Here is a 25,944-nt window from a genome sequence, read left to right on the forward strand (position 1 = left end):
GAAATCTTTAATTCAGCACAAAGACCGATGTTTGTTTGATGTGAAGGAATGGACAGAAAATGATTAATGTCAGGTAGATTCTTCTATTAGACATGAGCAATGTTGGCCAATTCTTCTATTTCTTATAGGGGGATTCCTGCAGACAATAATTTCCAAATCCATCTTGGCTTGGTTCTTTGAGTGAGTGAGTGAGTTGGGTTTTACGCCGCTTTTAGCAATATTCCAGCAATATCACGGTGGGGGACACCATAAATGGGCTTCACACATTGTGCCAATGTTGGGAATCGAACGCAGGTCTTTAGCGTGACGAGCGAACGTCTTAACCACTAGGCTATCCCACCATTCCCTGGTTCTTTGAACACAACTGATAGACAGATGGACACTAATGCATGACTGCCATGTTTTACTCATCATCATCATGTTATAACTATTAGAATTATTCAGCCTCTTTACCTATGTGGTTAATTGAATTGAATCATGTCAAATTCATTGTGTACTAGTGTGCAACCAGCATTCATTTTGTGCATATTATTATTGTGCATATTTTTGTGAATTGTGTTTACATTCATTTTGAGACCGTTTTGATGCAAAAACAATTCCTCAGGGATACTAATGTTATGTCTTAGATGTGATATTGGAACAATGTTCAACATGATCCAGGTGTATGTCTGTGTACCATGTTGATAAATCTAGGCTCATAATCAGGCCTTCGAATCAGCTGAATTTGTTCGACAAGTGCACTAACATATAACTTCACACACACCCCTCCAATAAAGAAACAGCCATCTTGCGTCTAAGAATACTTACTGGAACAAATTTTCCATTTCCTGTTTAAAAACTATACCAAATTTCTGGAGTTTTTTTATATGCAATCCTGACGTCACTCCATGACATATTATGCAGTTGCCCACACATGACAGTTCAGAGCTCATGTATTTCCAGATGAGAGGTACGGAAAGAGTGTACCAAGTGTCATGCGAAGCCCCTTAACGAGGAAGGCGTAATCATTTCACAATCAGACCTACTCTACCACATCAAGACGAGATAAGTCCGGAGATATTCACACACATTTGTGTAATTTATCTCCACTGAAATGCAGTATGCCTGAACTTGAGATGTTTAACTCAGCAACTGTTGAAGCAAAAAGGTGACTGAAGGAGGCGAAAATGTCTGAAGTCGGATGTAAAACTGAAGTGACATGTTTTCTTATAAGACTTTGGCAGTGGGCGTGGCTCATTAGGACGGAGTGAGAGGGTGTGGTTTTGTAAATGGGGTGAATGACATGTTTGTTTCCAGCTGAGATTAAAGTGAGTGTTATTATTATGTGTGCTATCTACTAGCTGGTCATGAGAAGGGGGGTGGGGTGGGGGGTTGGTGGTTTGTTTTTTTTGTTGAGGGGAAGGGGATGGAGAGGGGAGGAAGGGGTTGAGGGGGTTAGAAAGAAGGGTTGTTGTCCATTAGGTTAGGTGGGGCTTGTGGGCTTGTTGGTGGAAACAGAACATGTTGTTTGATGAAGTGCTTGCTGGTAAAAGTGTTAGTTGTTGGTAAAGGTGGTGGTATGTGTTAGTAGAGTGAGTGAGTTTAGTTTTACGCCGCACTCAGCAATATTCCAGCTATATGGTGGCGGTCTGTAAATAATCGAGTCTGGACCAGATAATCCAGTGATCAACAGCATGAGCATCATCTGCGCAATTGGGAACCAATGACATGTGTCAACCAAGTCAGCGAGCCTGACCACCCGATCCATTAGTCGCCTCTTAAGATAAGCATAGTCGCCTTTTGTGGCAAGCATGGGTTGCTGAAGACCTATTCTACCCTGGATCTTCACGGGTCTATGTGTTAGTAGAAGTGGAAGTGGAATTGTTTGGAGAAGTGATATGTGTCTTACATGCTGGTTGGAAGTGGTTCATGTGGGCAGAAGTGGTACTTGAGTAAGTGAGTGAGTTAAGTTTTACGCCGCTTTTAGCAATATTCCAGCAATATCACAGCGGGAGACACCAGAAATGGGCTTCACACATTGTGCCCATGTGGGGAATCGAACCCGGGTCTTTGGCGTGACGAGCGAACGCCTTAACCATTAGGCTACCCCACCGCCCCAGTGGTACTTGATGGTAGAAGGGGTACATATATATTGGTAGAAGGAGTACATATTGCTAGAAGAGGTACATATTGCTAGAAGTGGTACTTGATCGAAGTGGTACGTAGGTAAAAGTGGCACATATTGGCAGACCTGTTCATATAGGTAGGTAAAAGTGGTACATATTGGCAGACATGTTCATATAGGTAGGTAGAAATGGTACATATTGGTAGACATGTTCATATAGGTAGGTAAAAGTGGCACATATTGGTAGACATGATCATATAGGTAGGCAAAAGTGGCACATATTGGTAGACATGTTCATATAGATAGGTAGAAGTGGTACATATTGGTAGACATGTTCATATAGGTAGGTAAAAGTGGCACATATTGGTAAGACATGTTCATATAGGTAGGTAAAAGTGGCACATATTGGTAGACATGTTCATATAGGTAGGTAAAAGTAGTACATATCGGTAGACATGTTCATATAGGTAGGTGGAAGTGGTACATATTGGAAGACATGTTCATATAGGTATGTAAAAGTGGCACATATTGGTAGCCATGTTCATATAGGTAGGTAAAAGTGGTACATATCGGTAGACATGTTCATATAGGTAGGTAAAAGTGGTACATATTGGAAGACATGTTCATATAGGTAGGTAAAAGTGGCACATATTGGTAGACATGTTCATATAGGTAGGTAAAAGTGGTACATATTGGTAGACATGTTCATATATGTAGGTAGGAATGGTACACATTGGAAGACATGTTCATATAGGTATGTAAAAGTGGCACATATTGGTAGAAATGTTCATACAGGTAGGTAAAAGTTGTACATATTGGTAAACATGTTCATATAGGTAGGTAGAAATGGTACATATTGGTAGACATGTTCATATAGGTAGGTAGAAGCGGTAATTATGATGGAGCACTGGGTGGCATTCATTGTCAACACACAGACAGGTTTACATATCATGGCAGTAAAATCAGTACACATGATATTAAATCAAGTCGAAATTGACAGCTTCTAAGGAGGTAATGTTTTAAAAACATAAGCGATCTGACATTTATCCACATTTACGTACTGTTTGTCTAGCAGAGATGAGCAGTTCACCTGCCCAGCATTACAGCAGGGGTACTAAAAAAAATTGAAAACTCCAAACGCCAAAATTCTTCCAAAACTTTCAGAAAGAGCAAGTGTTGCTGCCAAACGGCAATTACTATACCACTTGTTGTAGACTGTGTTTCAAGCATGGTGTTTTCACTCAACAGATTCTTTCAAAGTACACACTGCAACCTGTTTCAAGAACAGCGAATATTTGGCGAGAGATGAAACGACTTTTTGTGCGGTAGATGCAGTTGCAGATGAGCCATGGCGGCCGCAGCTGGCTCGACATCTGTTATTCCTTAACAATCTATAGCTTCTGCACATCCCTTGAAGCCGCCACAACATAACATGTTGTTATTGTCTGACTTGCAATGTCTTCTTGAATGCGATGCCACAATGAGTTACATACTGTACCTCATAAAACCTCATAAGGCACCACCACCACTACAACCATTGTCAGCGTCGTCATCAACATCATCATTAGCATCATCATTTTCCTTGATAACTTTGGTGAGTGGGTTAAAACAATCATCAGAGTGAGTGGGTGAGTGAGTGAGTGAGTGGGTGGGTGGGTGGGTGAGTGAGTGAGTGAGTGAGTGAGTGAGTGAGTGAGTGAGTGAGTGAGTGAGTGAGTGAGTGAGTGAGTGAGTGAGTGAGTGAGTGAGTGAGTGAGTGAGTGAGTGAGTGAGTGAGTGAGTGAGTGAGTGAGTGAGTTGAGTTTTACACCGCTTTTACCAATATCCCAGCAATACCACGGCAGGGGACACCAGAAATGGGCTTTACACATTGTGCACATGTGGGGAATCGAACCCGGGTCTGGTGTGACAAGTGATCACTTTAACCACTAGGCTACCCTACAACAATCATCAGAACTCTCATGGATGTTATTGACCCTTTACTAAGTAGATGATTCTAATGGCATAACCCCTGACCTTATTGACAAGCACTTTGATCTCAATTAGTCTTTGAACTGGTCTTTTTTCCATTATCCGACCTTTACCTAAGTTAATTGACATATTTATACGTCACACTGACAACACCATATAGATAGGGCAGGTTTGATAAATAAATATATCATGTGGTTATGAGCCATGTATTATTTAAGTAAGTAGTGGTAATGTAAATATATCATACACCATATATTAAAGGAGAAAAAACGTACACACTAAAAATTATTAATTTTATTCTTATTGTGGAGTATAAGTCAATTGTAATATTCCATATCCTACGTGTACATAACCTTTGCCATATACTGACTGACTGACTGAGTTAAGTTTTACACAGCTTTTAGCAATATTCCAGCAATATCACGGCGGGGGACACCAGAAATGGGCTTAACACATTGTGCCCATGTGGGGAATCGAACCCGAGTCTTCGGCGTGACGAGCCAACGCTTTAACCACTAGGCTACCCCACCGCCCCTTGCCATATACAACTCACTACAATGGAATATACTTCAATCCACCTACTAGAAATGTACGAGTGAGGAGTGACAGAAAGTAGTTACATCTATCAGTAACATCTCAACAATATCTATGTAATATTACAGACTGCTTACAGCATCAGGGGCGGTAGAGTAGTCAAGTGGTCAAAGCGTTCGCTCATCACGACGAAGACCCGGGTTCAATTCCCCACATGGGTACAGTGTTTGTTGTCCCTCGCCGTGATGATTGTGATATTGCTAAAAGCAGTGTAAAACCATACTCACTCACTTGCAGCAGAAATGTGCATCCAGTTATCTCAAATGTATAAAGTAAATGCAGAAACAAAATATGTCGCATCCCTCAATTTGGTTCAATAAATAACACTGTACCTCAGGAGACATAGCAGTATTCACTGTACCAAATTCTTGACAAGCAATATCAGGATCACAAAAGTTCACAACTTTACTTATATATAGATTTACAATTTGGAATTGTATCCATTTAAAACTGGATAAATAATAATATGGTAACACCTCTTTAGGCAAAGAGCCACTTTAATCTAACCTTATGCACTTGATACAGGAGTAACCATAAAAATGGTTTTCATGGCACCAATCAACCATTTTGCAAATCATGGAACAAGTCATTGACAAATAAACAACACCTGTCAGAAGCAGGTATGGGATCCACAAGATGCAATGACATACTGAAACCTAGGATCCATGTTTACAATAAGCTTAGATATTTAAACCAAATTTTACCCCACATAATAGTTTTCTGTTGAATCCATGATTTGATCCTTAGCAAAGTGTGAATAGTATAGTACTTTTGTTGGGTTGAGACCCATCTGGCATTCGAACCCACACCCTCAGAGTTTGGCACATATTCTAGGTCCTGCACCTATAATAATGATGAAATTTTACAGCACGGTACACTACACCATTACATTACAGTACACTGTCCTGTAGCAAGAGACTTCTGGACCCTCAGTTTTGTAAGGCAAGGTAAAACACAATTTCACATTGGTAACATAATCCAACAAATAACTTTGTGAACAGAACTGCCTGAATATAAATACTGGTAGCGACAAAGTCGCCCAGAAGAAGTTTGAACCTGTACCAGGCAAACCAGTGATTAATGATCAGAGCATGTCATGACCCTAAAAACCACCAGACATGTAGTTTCTGCAAGAGAGGATCTTTATACTTGACTTGCCGGGGACTATGGTGGACAAAACAAGTGGTTGATATTCATCACTCTGTCATGAATTTTGAGAAAACTCAAATTACATTGGTCATATGAGTGAAACCAATTTGGGACCCCCAATAAACATTTAACACCTCATGCTCATGCACTAAGTTCCAAATTAATCAATTGTTTTAAATTAACAATAAATGCCTCAAAATGCAAAACATCATTACACTATTTAAGTACAACTGTACTAGAATCAAAGAGTCTAAGTGAATACGTTATTCTTTACATTTAATGTCTAACGACATTCATCTCATTTTTAAATGATACCAACATGATATTACACGGGGGACCCTGCTAACAAATTAATATATATATCGATCAGGTATGATTTAATCTTTTAGGCTAGATCATTACATTAAGTACTCCAGGAAACATTCATTTAGACAGATTCTACCACTAGAAAAGAAAGTGGCAGTTATTCAAACATATCAATCAGATTTGTCAATTTCGGCAAACACATCACTCTGATTGGTTCATTTCATTGAGTGCATCAATGTTATTGGTCAATTTATTTCCCTTCAGCATGATAATACATCATGTTCAGACTAATCACTCACGTGAGTGCTTCCAATTTCATCCGTCTCTCCGGTCAATTTCTCTTGTACATCCATAGACAACCGTGACGTCTACTCGAGTCAGCATTCTATGCAGTCGCTGTTGCTCACAGACTGTCAATTGCAAGGGACTTGTGCCTTTGATCACAACTATATTTCTTTCCTAAAACCTACACATAAGGTTAGCTCTGATGTCTTGCCAAAAGAAATCAATTTGCCCTGGTTTGGCCTAATCTCTATATATAAGTGCTGTCAATTTTTCTCTGTCAGAAAATGGTAATATCTTGCAAACTTGACAAGTTATTTTGGTACCTCATGATAAAGTCTCTAAAACGAGACAATTAAACCATTTTAAAAGGCACTCATGTCAACTATCAGAGTCATGGGTGACTCAATGTCATGACGGGCAGAAATCTGTAAAAAATTAAATTCAACATGGAGAAACAAGTCTGACGCTCTTTCCTCCTCACATCCATGATGATAACGTTTTGTTAATCTACTGCTTCACATTTGACAAGGAATAGTTTCTCAAATATCTTGATGTATGCTTACATATGCATTACCAATCGCCTTGAAGATCCAAGTTAAAATTTCAAAGTTGGCAAATCCCCTGATATTTAAAGTCCATGTGATAAGGCTTTATGAAGATTCAATGATAAAGGCAAGAATTTTATGGATGTCAACTTCTTTAATGTGATGGCCACGATGTTTCGGAGTATATTCTTACTCCTTAATCAGGTGAATGAAAGAAGTAGGAATCAGACAGGTATATATATATATACATGTGAAAACAACAACAGTTATGAGACAACGAGGGAAACCAGTAGTTAATTGGCACTAAATAGGTAGATGTCAATAAAGAAGTTGACATCCATAAAATTCTTGCCTTTTTGTGTATCACTTCTAAATGCCATTCAAAGACTTGATTCAATGATATATTATCATTTTTTCACATCTTTTCATAAAAAGATTCTGATGTGTAAACCTTCTATTTTCTATACGCGTATTCTAAACGCATGGTTAAACTGATGCATACATTTTGTCCACAAAGGTTATCAGGTGTGAAGGATATGGCCTAAGTAGCTGAAAATCATTTGTTCAAAGCTATTCATCTCATTCACTCTCAACAAATCCTAAATTTCAAACCAAAGACCACACAGCTGAACGTTTCTTTTGATATATCAAATATACAAATGTCAGAAAATATCCTTAACTTTCCCCTCCCAATCGATTTGATTTTACACGTAGAACAAATCACCTGATACAAACATCTCACTAGAGCACAAATGCGAGTAAGTCCTCTTCATAAGATTTGCGGAAAAAATCTCATTCAAAATACCTTGCTAACACTAATGTATTGTCCTCACGACATGCCTCAGTGACTTCTGAAGTTGACGTAGTACACGCCAGCTCCATAACAGCTTAACTTACAGATTTTATTTAACAATTTTCTAAAGCTTGGTCGCAAGGTTTTTGTTTCCTGTGCCATTCTCAACAAAATTTATGGATTTTATACACAAAGGCATCAGCAAACCTCAAGTGTACACCAAGCGTAATTTTCCTCAATAGTCGTACAATTATCTACGCAATGATAAAAAAGCAATGAAGTTATTCACACATGAATACCAAGCTTTCACCTCAATTAACCAGACACCCTTCGCGCATGATGCTGGTTTAAAGAGAGCGTATTGCTGAAATCTGATGCTAAATCTTTTCAGATTGGTCACAGACAGTTGCAAGCACCACCTACTGTAAAGGAAGAAAGTCATTCTTTGTCACAGACATAACTCGATAACCTTCAGTATCTCTCACACGTTCACCTATTTCCCATTAAGTGTCACACATCTGTGAACGTGAATGCAAATCTGCAAATTTAACAGATTTTTTTTAATTTCACAATGTGCCACTTACGCCCATGTAATGAAAGTTATCAAGTACACAAATTGAACTTATTAAATTTAAGAAAAAAAATTGTTCTACAGAGATAAAACCTAATTTATCCGGAGGAAATATAATCGTGATCTTGATTGACACTATACGTTTTAAAAAATCTTCATTAAAAATCTTTAAAGTAAAACATTTAAAATAATTTACAGGTTGTCTAACCCTAGTTATGCAGTCTGGGACTGTGGATTTTATTCTTAATGTTACAAAGGGTGGTGGGGTAGCCTAGTGGATCAAGCATTCGCTCGTCATGCAGAAGACCTGCGTTCGATTCCCCACATGGATACAATGTGTGAAGCCCATTTCTGGTGTCCCCCACTGTCATATTGCTGGATGATTGCTAAAAGTTTTGTAAAACTAAAACTAAACTCACTCACCCACCCACTCCTTAAAGAGGCTGTATACTCCACATGGAGCTGAGAAAGAAATCAAGTGCACACTGATACAGTCACCGGGGAAGAAATATTGAGTGCAATGAGCATTCATTCCAATTAAATGGACTAATTATTTTTAACATCATGTTTATTACTTCAGTCTGTCGATAATTTTTTATAAAATCATAATTACTACTATCATTTAAATTACATCATCGTCTTATTCCAAATAAATCACATCATACTTATCTTCCTTTGAGCAAAACACACACTATCCAAAAGGCAATAAAACACATCATATAGTTTGCACTTGAATTTCTTCAAGCAGTTAACCTAAAAAGGTTTTTAAGCAAATATTCCCCATTAGCCAAAATAATAAAATTACAAAACCTCAAACACATTTCTTTGTAAAAACACCCTAAGGTTTGAATGAACCTGATTTGAAAATGTGAAAATTCAAATAAAATTTAGATTAAATGTTAAGCAAGTGCCTTGAATTGAAGCGATGCATTCAGGTGGAATAACACTAGTATATTCAAAGTGTCATAAATCTATGCAGTGTTTATAACAACATGGGCGTGCTTGAAATTTTATTTGCCCAAATGGGGCAAAAAATAAATACTTCGAACAATGGAGACAAGGCTAACATAATGGTCATAAACGGAAATGTGTTTCTAAAACTCTTCAGTCCTCGCCATTTTTATCTCCAAACTCATAAACAGGCATTTTTCTATCTGGGACAAGTGTGAGCTGGTCGTAAATGGTCCCTTTAATCTTCATTTTTGGAAACCATTTTATTGCAGTCTGAGCTTCTTCATAGACCGTCGTTTATTTCCTTCTTTTCTTTTGAAGAAGGACCTTGAGTCATCACCACATTCATGTTTAACCCTTTCTCTGCTCAAATCATATCTATACAATGGTCATTACACTTAACTAAACACACAGGCTATAAGTGGTTAAGTTTACATTTCTACTGGTGCCATCAAGTACATGTGCCATTTTCGAAGTGGACTGATTTGCTACAAAATACCCATCAACAGAAAGCTATAAATGACCATGGAGAAATAAGCAAAATGTCTGCTTGCGCTCAACTTGGCAAAATGCACTGATGTGTGGTGAAGGGAACTGAACTGACTGCCAGGATTCCGAACCTGTGTAAAAACGTGAAAACAAGGCTTATGTAAGATATAAGGTGCTATGAGACAGATGTAACATAATTTACCACGTATAACCTAATTAGGTACTTCTCTGTGAGTTTACCAAATTCATACTGAACATGTTACTAAAATACACCTGGAATATTCAGCTCCATTACTGACATGGCTTATTTTTTAGTATATATTTTTGGCATAAGATTCATAAACAGGTTTATTTTGAGAGTTCATGAAGTAGACAAGATATTTTGTCTATCCCTTCAAATGTAAACATTTTACAAAATGTATCAAAACATTTGTTTAGATTTTAGAAACCATCACTTTGACATACGTTTTATAATTTTAAAATTCTACACACAATTTATCCACATGCAGAATAAGTATCACAAAAAAGAACAACTGATTAAGACGTACACACATCTGTCAAACATTTATTTAAAAAACCTAAAAATTTAACAGGATGTAAAATGAAGCATCAACCATAAAAAGAATTTAAATAACACGTGAACATGTGAAGGCATTAAGTTCAGCGGTTCTTATACATACACATCTTTAGAACCATGCTGATAACTGAAACTTGCACCTCACATTAAATACATGGTTTTGGTTGTAATTATCATTACAAATGCTATATCCATAAATAGAAGATGTTTACAGATACCTAATCTTGAACAGTTTCCATGGAATAAAATGGTAAGTCATAATTTGTGAAGAACTTTCTTTGAGATAGTATCATAAGTTTCCCAAGTACAATCTCTGAGCCACAGATTGACTTCAAAGTACTGCAACCAATTTCACATTTAAGACTTTTTAATTCTTTTATCAAATGCTTTCAAGCAGAATACTATCAATTTGAAGATATGCCTACTACTTCAGAATTCCTGGAAACCATATATATTGGCATCCACTGATTTACATTTAGATAAATCTATTTTTGAAAAAAAATAAGGTCAGAAGTAAAATCCCCATGTGCCTTTTGGATGCAATCAGTAGAATATTTCAACCAAGATGAGAAGGTCATCCACACAGTGAAGATATTCTCAATTTTGCTTTTTCTTACAAGTATCAGCAACCACATGGATGGAGAACAACAATTAGTCTGGAGAAATTCTTGATTCATTGCGTTTATTTTCTTTCTACAATAATACTGTGGGATGAAGACTTAATAATCTCAAACAGATGAAGTTTTGTTAAAGTTAAGGATGCCAGGATGACAAAGACTTGAAAGTACATTTACTACAAGTTGTAATTATCTCCCTTTGTAAATATTTTGGTAAGAGTTATCTCCCTTCGTGACATTGGTACCAAACACAGTGAAACATTTATAAAAGTACAGTAAGTGGTAGCAAAGTTGCCAAGTGGTTAGGATTCAGTCAAGTATGTTGTACATATGGGTTTATATCCCGTTTTGGTGTCCTTATTCTTATACTGATGCAATAATGTTTTTACATACTGTCCATTTTCATGACTGCTAGAATATGAGTACTTCATATTACAAATAATTACTTCATGGCTAGCCCACCACAAGTGATTATTTTATGGCGAGCCCACCACAAGCAAACACTTCATGGCTAGCTCACCACAAGTACATCATGCATCAGATCTGAACTATCAACACTAGACTACCAGCTTCCTGTTACCGAAGTAGTATGTTGTGGTAGTAGTTGTCTCCCTTTAAGGTATCCCATCGGCTACTTACTCTATCCCAGTAGTCCCCAGGGAAGGATTTGATAACATTTCCCTGTCGTTGTCAGCGTGTAAAGGTATAATATTTAGACAGGCAATTCGGTACAGAGGCTTGTGCAGCTCCAACTGTTTGCTCCGGGGCCCTGTTCTCTAGCTTTCCTCATCATTAAATGATATATCATGCTCCAGACTCCGACGTCTTGTCACAAACTCACATGTGGCAAACCGTATCAGAACCGATAACAAGCTGGGTGGCACTACATTGTAGATGTGGCCTGCCGTATCTATTAACAAACTAGTAAGTCAGTCAATGTGGCTTGATAGCAATGTTACTCCGGGTTAGAGCCCATGTAACTTCAGCCACCCATGCTTGTCGTAAAAGGCCACTAACAGGATCGGGTGGTCACGGCCGCTGACTGGGTTGATGCATGTTATCATAACTCAATTGTGTAGACCGATGCTCATGATGTCAATCACTGAAATGTCTGGTCCAGATTCTATCAATTAAAGTGAGTGAGTGAGTGAGTGAGTGAGAGGAGCATTCCAGCTATATCAACCTGTGTCAGCATGTGATGTGACATGAAATATATGTGCACCAGTCTGGTGCTGACAAACTTGATCAGGGAAAACTTGGATTCAAACTCATGATGATAGGGTTCTGGTGTCACCAAGGGACGCAACTCTGGATATTGAATTGCAGAGCCTTTGACTATGGACCACAAATACTCCTTGTAAGTTTATGCTAGCAGAATGTATTTAACATAATTAAACCATGTGACAAGCAAACACTTCATGGCTAGCCCACCACAAGTGCTTATTTCATGGCTAGCCCACCACAAGTGATTATTTCATGGCTAGCCCACCAAAAGTGATTGTTTCATGGCTAGCCCAGCACAAGTGACTATTTCATGGCTAGCCCATCACAAGTGATTATTTCATGGCTAGCCCACCACAAGTGATTGTTTCATGGCTAGCCCACCACAAGTGATTGTTTCATGGCTAGCCTACCACAAGTGATTATTTCATGGCTAGCCCACCACAAGTGATTATTTCATGGCTAGCCCACCACAAGTGATTGTTTCATGGCTAGCCCACCACAAGTGACTATTTCATGGCTAGCCCACTACAAGTGACTATTTCATGGCTAGCCCACCACAAGTGATTGTTTCATGGCTAGCCCACCACAAGTGATTATTTCATGGCCAGTCCACCACAAGCAAACACTTCATGGCTAGCCCACCACAAGTGATTATTTCATAGCTAGTCCACCACAAGTGACTATTTCCCAGATAGCATTCAGACATTGGCCCAACGTTGGCAATGGCTTTGCCAACGTTGGGCCAACGTCCGAATGCTATCTTGGTTCATGGATAGCGCACCACAAGTAAACACTTCAGGGCTAGCCAACTTGAACAGTGGTCAAGAATCAAGTGGCGAATTGTTTCCCCATTAAAATGATGATAAATTAATGAGGTCCTGACAATGAAGTAAAATTATTGTGATGGTGAAAATATGTATCTTGCATACTAAATTCTGAAACTCTTAAAATTCTTTTTTAATTCTTTCAATCACCTTGCAATTGTTCAAAGGAACATTTACATTTGAATTTGCTGTTTTCTCCTTCCATGCTATAAACAACTGATAACACTGACCCAGATATGAAGATCGACGCTCATGATATCACTCCCTGGATTGTCTGGCACAGGCTCAAATGGTTACAGACCGACATCATATTGTTGGAATATTGAGGAGTGCGGCATTAAACAAAAAACAACAAGCAAAACATCACCACGATTACCTGATAACATGGTACAAATAATTTTGTGCCTCTTCTCAAAGACAACATCAAGAAATTGTTGTAGTTGCGTGTATCTGTGACTAAAAAAACATTCACTTTTGACAAATGGTGTCTGGAACTATAAATTTAACCAGACAAGCATTCAGTGTGAACTGCCCCCCTTGAAGTTGTTTCTCTGACAAGCAGGGGAAGATTGTTCGTCTTGTAAATTGAAATCCTTACTTTCAGCTGAAGTTGAATCAGTTAAAACAAACCTCAGTGCTTAAACTGTCTTCTAGCCAACTTGGAATGGTTGAGTGTACATCTTTGTATACGGTACGTGCTAACAAGCAGTTTCTGCAAATTAGCTAATCATACATCATCTGGGCTAGACGCTGAACATTTATCTCTGTGTGTTATGTACATATGCCACGTTAACTGTATTTAACCATTTCTTAATAGAATCTTCAGTTTAGTGAGCTATCTTTGTCTCAGAAATTCTACAGGAATTTAAAGTAAAAGATCTTAAGATGCTATTCATGTTTGTAGTTGAACAACATTCACCTGCCTTTTAACTGGGAAATGATCGTTAAAGGTGTTAAACTGCTTCAGAATTTCTAAAGTTATCTGAAGCTAACACTGTTCCCTGTAGGATTTGAAATGGTTCCTAAAAACTATATGTACACTGTGTGCAAATACCTCTCCAAGACCACAGTGTATGTGTATATATGTTGGTGGTATTCCAATCTCATGGTGTCATAAGGTCGAGAGGATGTCTATTTGAAATGGCAACAGTGCTGATGATTGTTGAAGTCTTCTGACAACTACGACAAGAGATTTACGTTTTCTGTCTTAAGTTCTCAAAAGTAGACATGGTCAGACTGAAATGCGTGATTATTAATGCGTGCATTTAAAATGCTCACATTAATTTCATGATTTACAGTATATCTTTTATAACTGAGGGTTGTGATCAGTACATTTTTCAAAACAGGGGCTCTAACGAAATAAGAAATAGTGAGTATTTAGAAATAATTACTCTCATACAGATATTAGAAAACTTGTGCAAGAATATATGTATTACCTCATTCAGAAATGAAAAAAATCGGTCTCATTTCATGAAATCAGTTTGACACAGATGCTTGTATAGTAGTCTCTATTCATGTTACCATCTCTATGAACAGCAAAACGCCTTAGCACAACCAACCATTCTAGTGTTGTGGCCAGGTAGGTACTGTACCTGAACTTTCTCTATCCTTCTTATAAGGGGGGTGGTGGGGTAGCCTAATGGTTAAAGCGTCCACTCATCATGCTGAAGACCCAGGTTCGAATCCCCACATGGGCACAATGTGTGAAGACCATTTCTGGTGTTCCCTGCCTTGATATTGCTGGAATATTGCTAAAAGCGGCGTAAAACCATACTCACTCACTCGCTTCACATAAGGAAACCAACAACCAACCCATAACCTACTCCTGTCCAGTAGACCCAGTCTCCAGTCCCAACTCATCTCATCTCATCTTTATTCTCAAAAACCCACGTTCGGTGGTACATGAGACAATTGAATACAAATGAATATGATAAATGCCAAGATAGCAGGGATGTACATCGAAGTTTATAATACACATACATGTACAATGATATATTATAACTAACTAAAAAAGCGTAAATGTTACAAATTAGATTTTATTCGGAGCCTTTTTGGAAACAATTCTAATATATTTTGCAAAGTTACGTAATGTGTTTGTTCTTTTGGATTTGAAAAGGTTCGCCATTTTTGAGAGATTCGGCCATTGTAGAAATTGATTTGGGATAAAAATTGATCTTTCTGAAATAAAGGCTTCACATTTAAAAAGATAATGGAGCTCATCTGCAACTGCTGGTGAGCTGCAGAGAGGGCAAAGTCGCTCTTCTTTGGGTACTCCACTCCAGCAGACAGTCTCAACCGGTAGGTTATGGTTTGATGTTCGGAACATCAAAAGCTACTGTGATATAGCTTTAGGAAGGAGAAGATATATTTCAAAATCTGGGGAGTGTTTGTACCATCGATAATAGATACCTTTTGTGATTGTCATGATATTTTCTCTCCAATTTTGAATAAACCAATCAATGTACCTCAAACTCACCCCTACATCCTTCCCAAAATACACACTCACCCATATCATACACTAATACCCATAACAAACCGTTTTGTCCTTCTACATAAATTGATGCACAGCCATGATCCCTTCCAAGAAACACCCTACCATACGACACACCTCATTTGATTCTGGGGGCGGTGGGGTAGCCTAATGGTTAAAGTGTCCACTTGTGACATTGAAGACCCGGGTTCGATTCCCCACATGGGTACAATGTGTGAAGTCTAATTCTGGTGTCATATGCTGTGATATTGCTGGAATATTGCGACATGGCGTAAAACCATACTCACTCACTCAATTGTTTCTACGCAGGAAAATGCACAGCTATATAGAAACAGCACATTCCACACACACACACACAGAGCAACAATCACTAAGACAGTCCTCCTCCCAACCACACACCTTGAGTGATTCTGCCCAGAAAATGCACAGCTATACAAAAACAAAACTTTCCACACACATCACTCCCCAACACACAGGCACAGAAAGAGAGAGAGAGAGAGAGAGAGAGAGAGAGAGAGAGAGACACACACACACAGATAGAGAGAGAGACACACACATGCATGCACTGATACACAGCAACAATCCCCTAAGAACCTGTCCCTCCCAACTACACACCTGCACTGATTCTACCCCATACAGAGCTACCTTCTACCATGCCCTTCCTCCTGGCACACTCCAGTCTATGACTGCCATTAACTAATCTTTTCCTCTGAATACACAGGTACAAAACAATCCTTCCCCTTCAATAACCTCACCCTCCTACTCTTTACATCTTCACCGACCCTACCCCCCAACATACACAGCTTCAACCAAACAATCCCTCCCACATTCCCTCCCCAAACCTTACCCTCCTACCCATGTATCGCCCCCACTGTAGCTCACTGTGGGGAACTGCCAGGCATCAAACACATTCCATCAATGGCTGGCATCCAAACCTGCCCCAAGCCACCTGTTCACCAAGCATCTGTGTTGTGCCTTATCACAACCAGGAGGAACCAGATTGCTGTTCTCAAGCCTTATGAAACAATGCTGATACCTTTCTAACAAAGACAGCACTGATCCCAAGTGTCCCTGACCAGTTCTGCTAACAAGTGCTGTCAATAAGGCTGAAGGGGTCGTTGTCGGCATAGGTACTACAGATATGTACCACAGGTACGTTTCTGTATACAGTCTGTCTCATAGTCCCTGAACCACATTATTTTCCCTACAGCATAGCCTTCCCTGCAATGCTAAAGCTCTAAATGAAGCAAGTCTAGATTTCTTCTGTATACAGAAACGTATCCTGGCCATAATGAGAATACAGAAACGTACCCTAGGACGATTCCATTCCCATTCTTGATCGGAACTGTCATGCTGTTGTATTAGATACATTTGATTGCGTTATGGAAGTAATGAGAATACACAGTAACGGATATTTCGCGATGCATATGAATACCACTCGCAATCAGTTGAACAGGAACAACTACATGCGGTTTCGGGTTTGGATTGCGGAATATGGACTCGTTCGCCTTTTAGGATACCGGCTACGTTTCTGTATTTTGACTTTGTTTAGGGTACATATTCAGATACAGAAACGCATCTGGGGTAATGATTCAGTAGTCCTGTGCCAACAACAACAGGAACAACTACATGCGGTTTCGGGTTTGGATTGCAGAATATGGACTCGCTCACCTTTTAGGATACAGTGCGTTTCTGTATTTTGACTTTGTTTAGGGTACATATCTGTATGCAGAAACGTACCTGGGATACGTATCTGTAGTACCTGTGCCAACAACAACCCCTTCAGCGTCAGTAAGAAAGTACTGAACACCAAGTCTGTCTCATAGTTCCTGAACCACATTATTTTCCCTACAGCATAGCCTTCCCTGCAATGCTAAAGCTCTAAATGAAGCAAGTCTAGATTTCTTCAGGTTCTGAATCTCTGGTCTCCCTTGGGCTCCTTTTCAATTTAAATGGGTTTATTTGTTACAATCAAAATTATATATTCAGAGACTAAGCATTACTGAACCCCCACTGCCCTATAACTACCTCAGATCAGTGAGACAGTCTGCAGAGTTCTTCAATACATCATCAAGGTGATGATTATGGTAACAAATATATTCCACACCTACAGCCTCTGTCATAATTCCTTATCTTATGTCAGAGTGTTGACAAAGAGATATGGTCAGAGAGACTGGGTTGAGAGTTTAATGAGCCATACTGTCAAAAATTGAAAGGTCACACAGGCTATTTCTCACTCTTTAATTTTAGCTGTGAGTGAGTTTGGTTTTACGTCGCCTTTGTCAATATTCCGGCATTATCACAGCAGGGGACGCCAGAAATTGGCATATTTACATATTCTACCTATGTGGGGAATCGAACCTGGGTCTTCAGTGTGATGTTTTAACCATTAGCCTATCCTACCACCCCTTTTCAGCTATGAAGCAATTTCCACATTTTGGGGGAAACAGAAAATGAAACAGGTACCATAATCATGATAATAATCCAAACAAACTTTCAAATATTATGTCTTTTCTAATTGCTCTCCATTCACACCTGACTAACCTCACATGCATGCTGATTTAGACGACAGAAATAAAAACTAAAACTAATCAGTCCTTTGAAGAATTATCTGAAATATTCTGCCAAAATACTGAGGTTTTTGCTCAATAGAGGTGTTGCAGTCTAGCATAAGGACCCAACAAAAACAATCACAAGCTATCTATTTGGTAAGGTGAAATGTTTCATAAAGGTTTCTGTTATCCACACTCCAGATCACTGACATCAAGTGCATTCTCTCTATGATGTACAGTATACAAATAACACATAACTACATAAGTTAAACTCCCTGTGGCATTATTTTCCTTAACTTGAGAATAAATCCATTTCACATAAACTTGTCCTTGATAGCACAGTCTGATAGAACCCAAGCGTTGGTTCCAAGCCAACCATTCCAAAAGTCAATATTTTCAGCAATTTTTAACCCGAAACAAATACATGGTTGCTCCGACACTCGGGTTTAAAGATAAAAGGTTCTTAAGGGGACATATTGTACAATGTAGAGGAAGACAGGAGACTTTGTTTGTTTATAAGATCGCTAAAAGAAACAAGCACCATTTTGCGGAGATAGCTACATGAAAGGCAAGTCAGTAGACATCCTTGGTGTTGTTGAAAATCCAAAGGAAGAACTAAAGAACAGAAATAAATGGATCTGTCTAAGGTGGGGCTAACAGCTGGGAAACTCCTTCAGCCTCCTTCAAATTCTCCCCAACCACATCAACAGTTCACTGATAGATAAACTTCAAAGACACAACCGTTCCGGCAAAACTGTTTCTTTCAGTACAGTGCAAGGAGAATAATACACAAAATGGGCCCTATGATAATCTCAGGTGTAAGGGTTGTTGATTACATGAATTAAAATGTACTCCTCTATGTAAATAGTGATCAATTTTGAATGTCTCTCTTACAATATTTGTAATAGCTTAAACAATAGCTTAAATAAAAAAATAATATTTAAAAAAAAAAAATAATTAAAATAAATAACATTAAAGCATACTTTTCATAAATTTAATGATTAATTCAAACACATTACAGGAATAATCTAAAAAAATGTAGAGCATAATCCAGTTGTAGTTTAAGAATAATAAGTTCTCTGAATTGATGGTACGAAACTGTCCATCTTGGTATGTGTATTTACAACTTTCTTATAGTTTTACTTCACAATTTTGCATCATAAAAGATCAGTATAATCAAAGTAGACATATTTTGGTCATCATATCAGATCAGGGTGTTGTACTAAACAACCTTAGTGCTACGACTACCTTAAATCTATGTTAAGGTATGGGAAATACGGCAACCTTAGCGCTAAGATCGCTTTGTACAACAGCACCCTGGATGAAATATTCCTAATTCTTTCCATTATATTGGAAGATTTCATTTACGTCTGTTATCAGTTTAGAAAGTCCCAGAAGAATACATTTCACAAATCTGTTAATATGATTTTTACATAACCAAAACATAGCTTTTGGTAATTTTGAAATATGACACTGACAAATTTATAACAATTCCTTCAATTCTGTGAGTGCAATGTTTTGGTACAGATTCTGGTACCATTATGTAGCAGGAATGAATTTGTACCGAAACATCGCACTCACAAAATCCATAAATTTCTTATCCATGTCAGTATTATGCTTCCCAACTTTGAAATGTATTACTAAAAAGAAATCAAGTGAGTGAGTGAGTGAGTTTAGTTTTACACCGCTTTTAGCAATATTCCAGCAATATCACGGCGGGGGACACCAGAAATGGGCTTAACACATTGTACCCACGTAGGGAATTGAACCCGGGTCTTCGGCGTGACGAGCGAACGCTTTAACCACTAGGCTACCCCACCACCCGTATACCATGATAGAGTAAGTATAGCAATATGAAAGAACAGGACGGGAGGTATAAGGGATGATAGATTATCAGCGTTTTTTGCCAATTAATAACATAATCATCATGGCACAAAAGGCGACTCATTTCATAACCATTCTCCCAATAGGATCTGTTGTCACTAACATCAACAGATATGATAACATGTTAATAGCAAGCCGCATATCATCAACACATCCATCACATGATAATCTTAAAACAATAAATTCCCTTATCAATCACATATCAAGCCTTATATTTGTCCTTATCAGGTGGCTATAAAACAGTACCGTTTTTATGCTTCAAATTAAGATAACACCTTCATAGCATCAAACAGTATAGTTTAAAGGTGTATAAACTACGCAATAATGTAAGATATATGACCAGTGGTGTTGAAGAGAATGGGGGAACCTAACCGCGCAATCAACGACCATCTGTCACGATGAAAGAAACGTTGATTACAGAATCTTTACTTTATGAAGATATGCAGGTTCATAAAAGGAGCGACCTCACAGGTCGAAGGTTGTTACCGCTGGCTCCTCTCCCTCTGTGTGTTGGTATGTTAATCACAGGCTTCAAAGTAGTGGCGACCTATGTAAACGGCATCTGCTGTTCTAGTGCCAGTGTGTTTTTATGGCGAAGTAACGACACTGCATTTGTTGCATATTTGCATATTTTCAACAGCCATTGCCTGCTTACTGTCGCGTTTGGTTTTTTTTGCTAATCTATTTCAAGGTATATTTTGTCATATTCGTTATTCCTGTTTCTAATTATTTCATTGATTGTGTCACATGGTCAATTTTTCAGAATATTTGTTCAGGAAGAGCACCCAACATTAAAGGATCTTGGGAAATTATGTAGTGGACTCTGTTGGCAAATTATGTCCAGATCATGACAAAAACATCCTATACCCCTCAAAAGAACTTACAGAGCAATCAGTTAATGTTGTGCCAATGACATAAACTATACAGTGGAAGCTGTCAAAACTGGCAGCTGTCCAATCCGGGCAAGTTGTCAACACCGGCATAAAATCTCAGTCCCGTCTGTGGGATACTACAGGAAAAGGCACCACACCTTTAAAAGCTCTGCAATCCGGCAAGTTGTCAACACCAGCATAAAATCTCAGTCCCATCTGTGGCTAGTACATTTATCATCATTTAAATGCTCTGCAATCCGGCAGCTGTTACTTACAAATCTTGGCATGAAATGAGCTCCCCCCTCCACCCCCCGATGAGTATTGTCACAAATTAGAAAATCAATTTTGCAATCAATTAGAAAATTGCTCTGGAATCATCAGTTGGGCATAAACAAACCAAAATGTCTGATTTTTTTCAAATATGTTTATCATGTTTATGTTATTAAGTGAATATGAGCTCAAATCTGTGTCTTTTATTGTCAATGTGTGCAGTAATTGAAAGAACCATGTGATACAACAATGTACATTGTATATGAGAGTGACAAAACTGGTTCAGTTCTAGTCGTAGGTAACCATGCCAGCTCTACAATCCGGCACGCTGTTTAAACCGGATTATTTCTTCAGTCCCGAAGAGTGTCGGTTTAGACAGCTTTCACTGTAATTGTATAAGATTGTTCCTTAACTTCATTTCAATAGGATACAAAATTCATTTAATGTTGTGTCAATGACATAAATCATAAATATATAAGGTGTTCCCTAACTTTATTTGAGAAGTATACATGACAATTTATGCGTTGATTCTGCATGGTGCAGTAGATAGGTTTTGATACTATTTCCCATGCAGCTCATTAGAAAACTGGCACTAAACAGGATGTCTGTTGAAAAATCTAAGATTTATATTCTGAGAAAATAACTGAAACGAATTTGTGGCTTTGATGTCATAGAGGTTAGGTATTCAAGGGCTCATACCTTCTGGCATTAATATACTCAATGTATATAGTCAACAAATTCTATCTGGATCTCTACATCTATATCTTTCTATCTGTCATATATATGCAGATGCACCCAGAAGAAAACCAATAACTTACATCTGTTTATGCTTTTGAAGTTCAAGAAATATTGAATATACTGAAGTTTTTACTAACACAGATAAACATGGATACGTTTCCTACTTTAGAAACATGGTGATATACACCCTTTCTTCATTAACAACTATAACTTTTCATGGCGCTTTATTTGAATAAGAACCACTCAAAAGTGTTCTGGAAACTGAAAACATTCCTATTACCAAACCAATCAAATTTGCAAACGCCATGTTTTTACAATTTGATCAAAAACGCACAATCTTGAAACTGGGTCTAAATTCACTTCAGAGAACAACTCTCTAACTTAAGAACCAAGAAAAGGTAGAACCAAGGAACAGTTAACGAGAACATCAAAGGAAAGTAAATCACCTGCCTTATCAGCTCAGGTGTGGCGTGTGTGTGTTCTTTCATTTAGACTTGCTCACCTACCCTAGACAGGTGTGAAGGTGTTTGGTATGTAATCACACTTCTCACCTTTCTCTGACAAATGTGTGCAGTAATTATTTGTACAGCAATACTATTTAGCAACTTTGACCACAGTGTCACCTGAGTGATATCGGCGAGTGGGATCACAGGTGTATTGTAAGCTATTAGATAAACATACCATGGTTTAATGTAGTGAAAGGCACCAATCTTTATTACATACTTTCTTAATATTACTTAAAATTAATTTTACCACTTTCTGTAACAGATTTATCATACAACAAGTAATTACTGTGTTCAACTGTTGATGTAACTGCCATAACATTACTTATTATTATCTATTAACTGATTATAAATAATAGGTAAGAATTTATCGATGTCAAGTTCTTTAATATGAGGAACACCTATTAAAGAAGTCGTCATCCATACCTTCTTACCTTTTATATCAGTTATAAATTATTATTATTATTATAGGACACTTATATAGCGCACATATCCAGGCAACTAGTGCTTGCTCAAGGCGCTGATATTTTTTCCCTCAATCATTGGATGTCAATCTCAATGGCACATCATATTATCAATCTCAACTCCCTGGGAAGTATACAACTCTTGCAGCCACTAGGCGCACCGAGTTATTGTGGCTTTCTCATCCTAACGAGGTACCCATTCACAGCTGGGTGGACTGGGACACATAGTCGCAGTATTTTGTCCAAGTTCACTGCACGTTGCTGTACCCGCAACTAGGTGTTTGCACGTATTCATGTGGCCACCATCTGGTCATATACCAACGGATTCGTGGGTTCTTTTAAGTGCACAGGGTTGTGTACTGTACACTAGGGGTTGTGACAACACTGAAATGCCATTCAAATATTTCATTATAATTAGTTATCTAATAGTTATAATCATTATCATAACTTCTAAATGCATTATTAAGGCAACAAAACCATAAGCACAAGTCATGACCAAAGATTATTGGAAAATTGTTATTTTGAAGATGTAACATTTTATTGATGACAATATCTTCTATTTACAATTTCATTGAAAACACGACAGCGACATGGATTTTTGTTGACTTGCTTTGAGACTGACCATTGGCACCAAGTCTACGGAAAATGTCAAAGACAATTCCCAAATTGGAATAAAAAAAATAAAATTTGTGCTAACTACCAGTAATAATAATTTATATCATGGTTTTGTTGAAGTGACTCTTATTGCACAAAATATATTTTGACAAAATAATGTTTTTGTCCAAATTGCCAGCCGAAGGCACTCAGTTTGAAACCTTCAATAAATTCTTGAAGAAGTATTATGGCTAATTTCTTCATTTCCTTTAATATTTCAAGGCTACTTTTGCCCCTTCATTTGGTGAATATATAACTTGTTTTAAATTTTTTTTAAAAATTAAAAAAGAGGAATTGGAATAACAATTTGACTCCAGAAAAATAAATATCAAAAATAGTAGAAATCTCAAACATGAAAGGTATATTCAAGGCCGTTAAGGAAGGACTCAAGGGTTTTGATACTTGTGATCTTGTGTTGGTAAGACGTATCTCAAGTTTGGAGCTACAGATGCTACTTATTCAATATATATGACAGGTGTCCAGAAAGTGGCCCTAATTAATGCTGCACACATCTTCCTCTTATTATAAACTTCCTCTCATTAGCAGCAGAGGCAATCGCCTGATCCTCACCTGTAATCTACTTGTCTGGGTGCTGATAGGGCTGATCTTGCCATCCAATCACAGAATCAACTTGTTTTAGAAGGAGATCTCCTGTCAAAGTCCTCTTCCGACCCTGGGCCTGTCTATATCAGTCGAGTAGGTCATGTTATATTGGTGTTGGGTTGTAAGTGCAAACATTGAGGAAGAGTGCTTGGATGTTTTGGGATGATCATCCAATTGAACTCAATAACCTGATTAATGTTTCTGTTTTATTTGTTCCCTATTCCCTTTGTTCCTGATCGTTGTTCTGACAGTTTTCAGCGGAGTGGGTCCTGAAACTATGGATCCTACTGAAGAACTTTGGTCTGAATCCTGACTTCATGGATCCGCTGAAGAGCTCCAGTGCATCCCGAACTCTAGGTCTGACTCTTTATATTTGTTCTGACTCCCGACATTACAGATCTGACACCACAAGACAGTTCTGACTCCCGACATTACAGATCTGAGTCCACAAGACAGCTCTGACTCCCGACATTACAGATCTGACTCAAGAAGACAGCTCTGACTCCCGACATTACAGATCTGACTCAAGAAGACAGCTCTGACTCCCGACATTACAGATCTGACTCCCAACATTACAGATCTGACTCAAGAAGACAGCTCTGACTCCCGACATTACAGATCTGACTCAGGAAGACAGCTCTGACTCCAAACATTACAGATCTGACTCAAGAAGACAGCTCTGACTCCTGACATTACAGATCTGACTCAAGAAGACAGCTCTGACTCTAAACATTACACATTTGACTAAAGAAGACAGCTCTGACTCCCGACATTACAGATCTGACTCAGGAAGACAGCTCTGACTCTAAACATTACACATTTGACTCAAGAAGACAGCTCTGACTCCTGACATTACAGATCTGACTCAAGAAGACAGCTCTGACTCCTGACATTACAGATCTGACTGCAGAAGACAGCTCTGACTCCCAACATTACAGATCTGACTGCAGAAGACAGCTCTGACTCCCAACATTACAGATCTGACACCACAAGACAGCTCGGACTCCTGATATTACAGACCTGACTCCAGAACACAGTTCTGACACCTGTCAAATGGATCTAACTCAATGTCTGACACGCATCACTGAAGATGTTCTTATTCCAACTTTCCTCACACAGATAATCACCCCTGACAAATATTTTACCTGAATCAGAAAGGCTTATTGAGACATTGTAATCTGTGTCCTGCCACATCCAAGTGTACTTCAGTCATCTTTCATCCTCTGACATGGTAGTGGGGTAGCCTAGTGGTTACAGTGGTCACTTTTCATGCTAAAAGCCTGGGTTCGATTCCCAAAACAAGTACAATGTGGGAAGCCAATTTCTGGTGTCTCCCACTGTGATATTGAAAAAGAGGCATAAAACCACTTTCATTCACTTATGACATTTCTAGTTTCACCCAAGCAGAAACTAAAACCACAACAGTATATCCTAGTCTGTCTGCCCTGACCCACATCATTTTCCCTACTGCCTCGCCCTCCTGCAATGCTAAAGCCCTAAATGAAGCAAGTCTAGATTTCCTCAGGTTCTGAAGCTTCCATCTCACCTGGGTTCCTTTGCAATTTAAAAGGATTTATTTGTTACAATAACAATCATATTTATTCAGAGACTAAGCGTCAGTCTACAACATATACTTGCACTACGACATTTTGCATGAAATACCATAATCAATAAAATATTTGCCAAGGAGAATTATTCAGCTCTGAAGCTGAAAAGGGCATAAAATGGGACAATAACATGACATATTTTTCCTTTCATACTTCATATTTTATCAACATAGTAAATGGGACCAGTCTTAAGGGGGGAGATGATAATTATCACAACAAACGCATTAAAATTTCAGGCTGTGTGCAATCTCTTCCTAAAGCTGTAGTAACAGCTATAATCCCGATTTAGTCAAGCTAGCGTGAAAT

General features: G+C 38.3%; 1 protein-coding gene across 2 annotated transcripts in view; it reads right to left on the bottom strand.

Moving 5' to 3' along the window:
• Window positions 1-25,944, bottom strand: part of LOC124283930 (metalloprotease TIKI1-like) — a 103,635-nt gene that overhangs the window by 48,382 nt on the left and 29,309 nt on the right. The gene's annotated exons all lie outside the window — the stretch shown is intronic.

Source organism: Haliotis rubra, unplaced genomic scaffold, assembly GCF_003918875.1.
Source record: "Haliotis rubra isolate DU_JTF1 unplaced genomic scaffold, ASM391887v1 Scf325, whole genome shotgun sequence".
NCBI lineage: Eukaryota > Metazoa > Mollusca > Gastropoda > Lepetellida > Haliotidae > Haliotis > Haliotis rubra.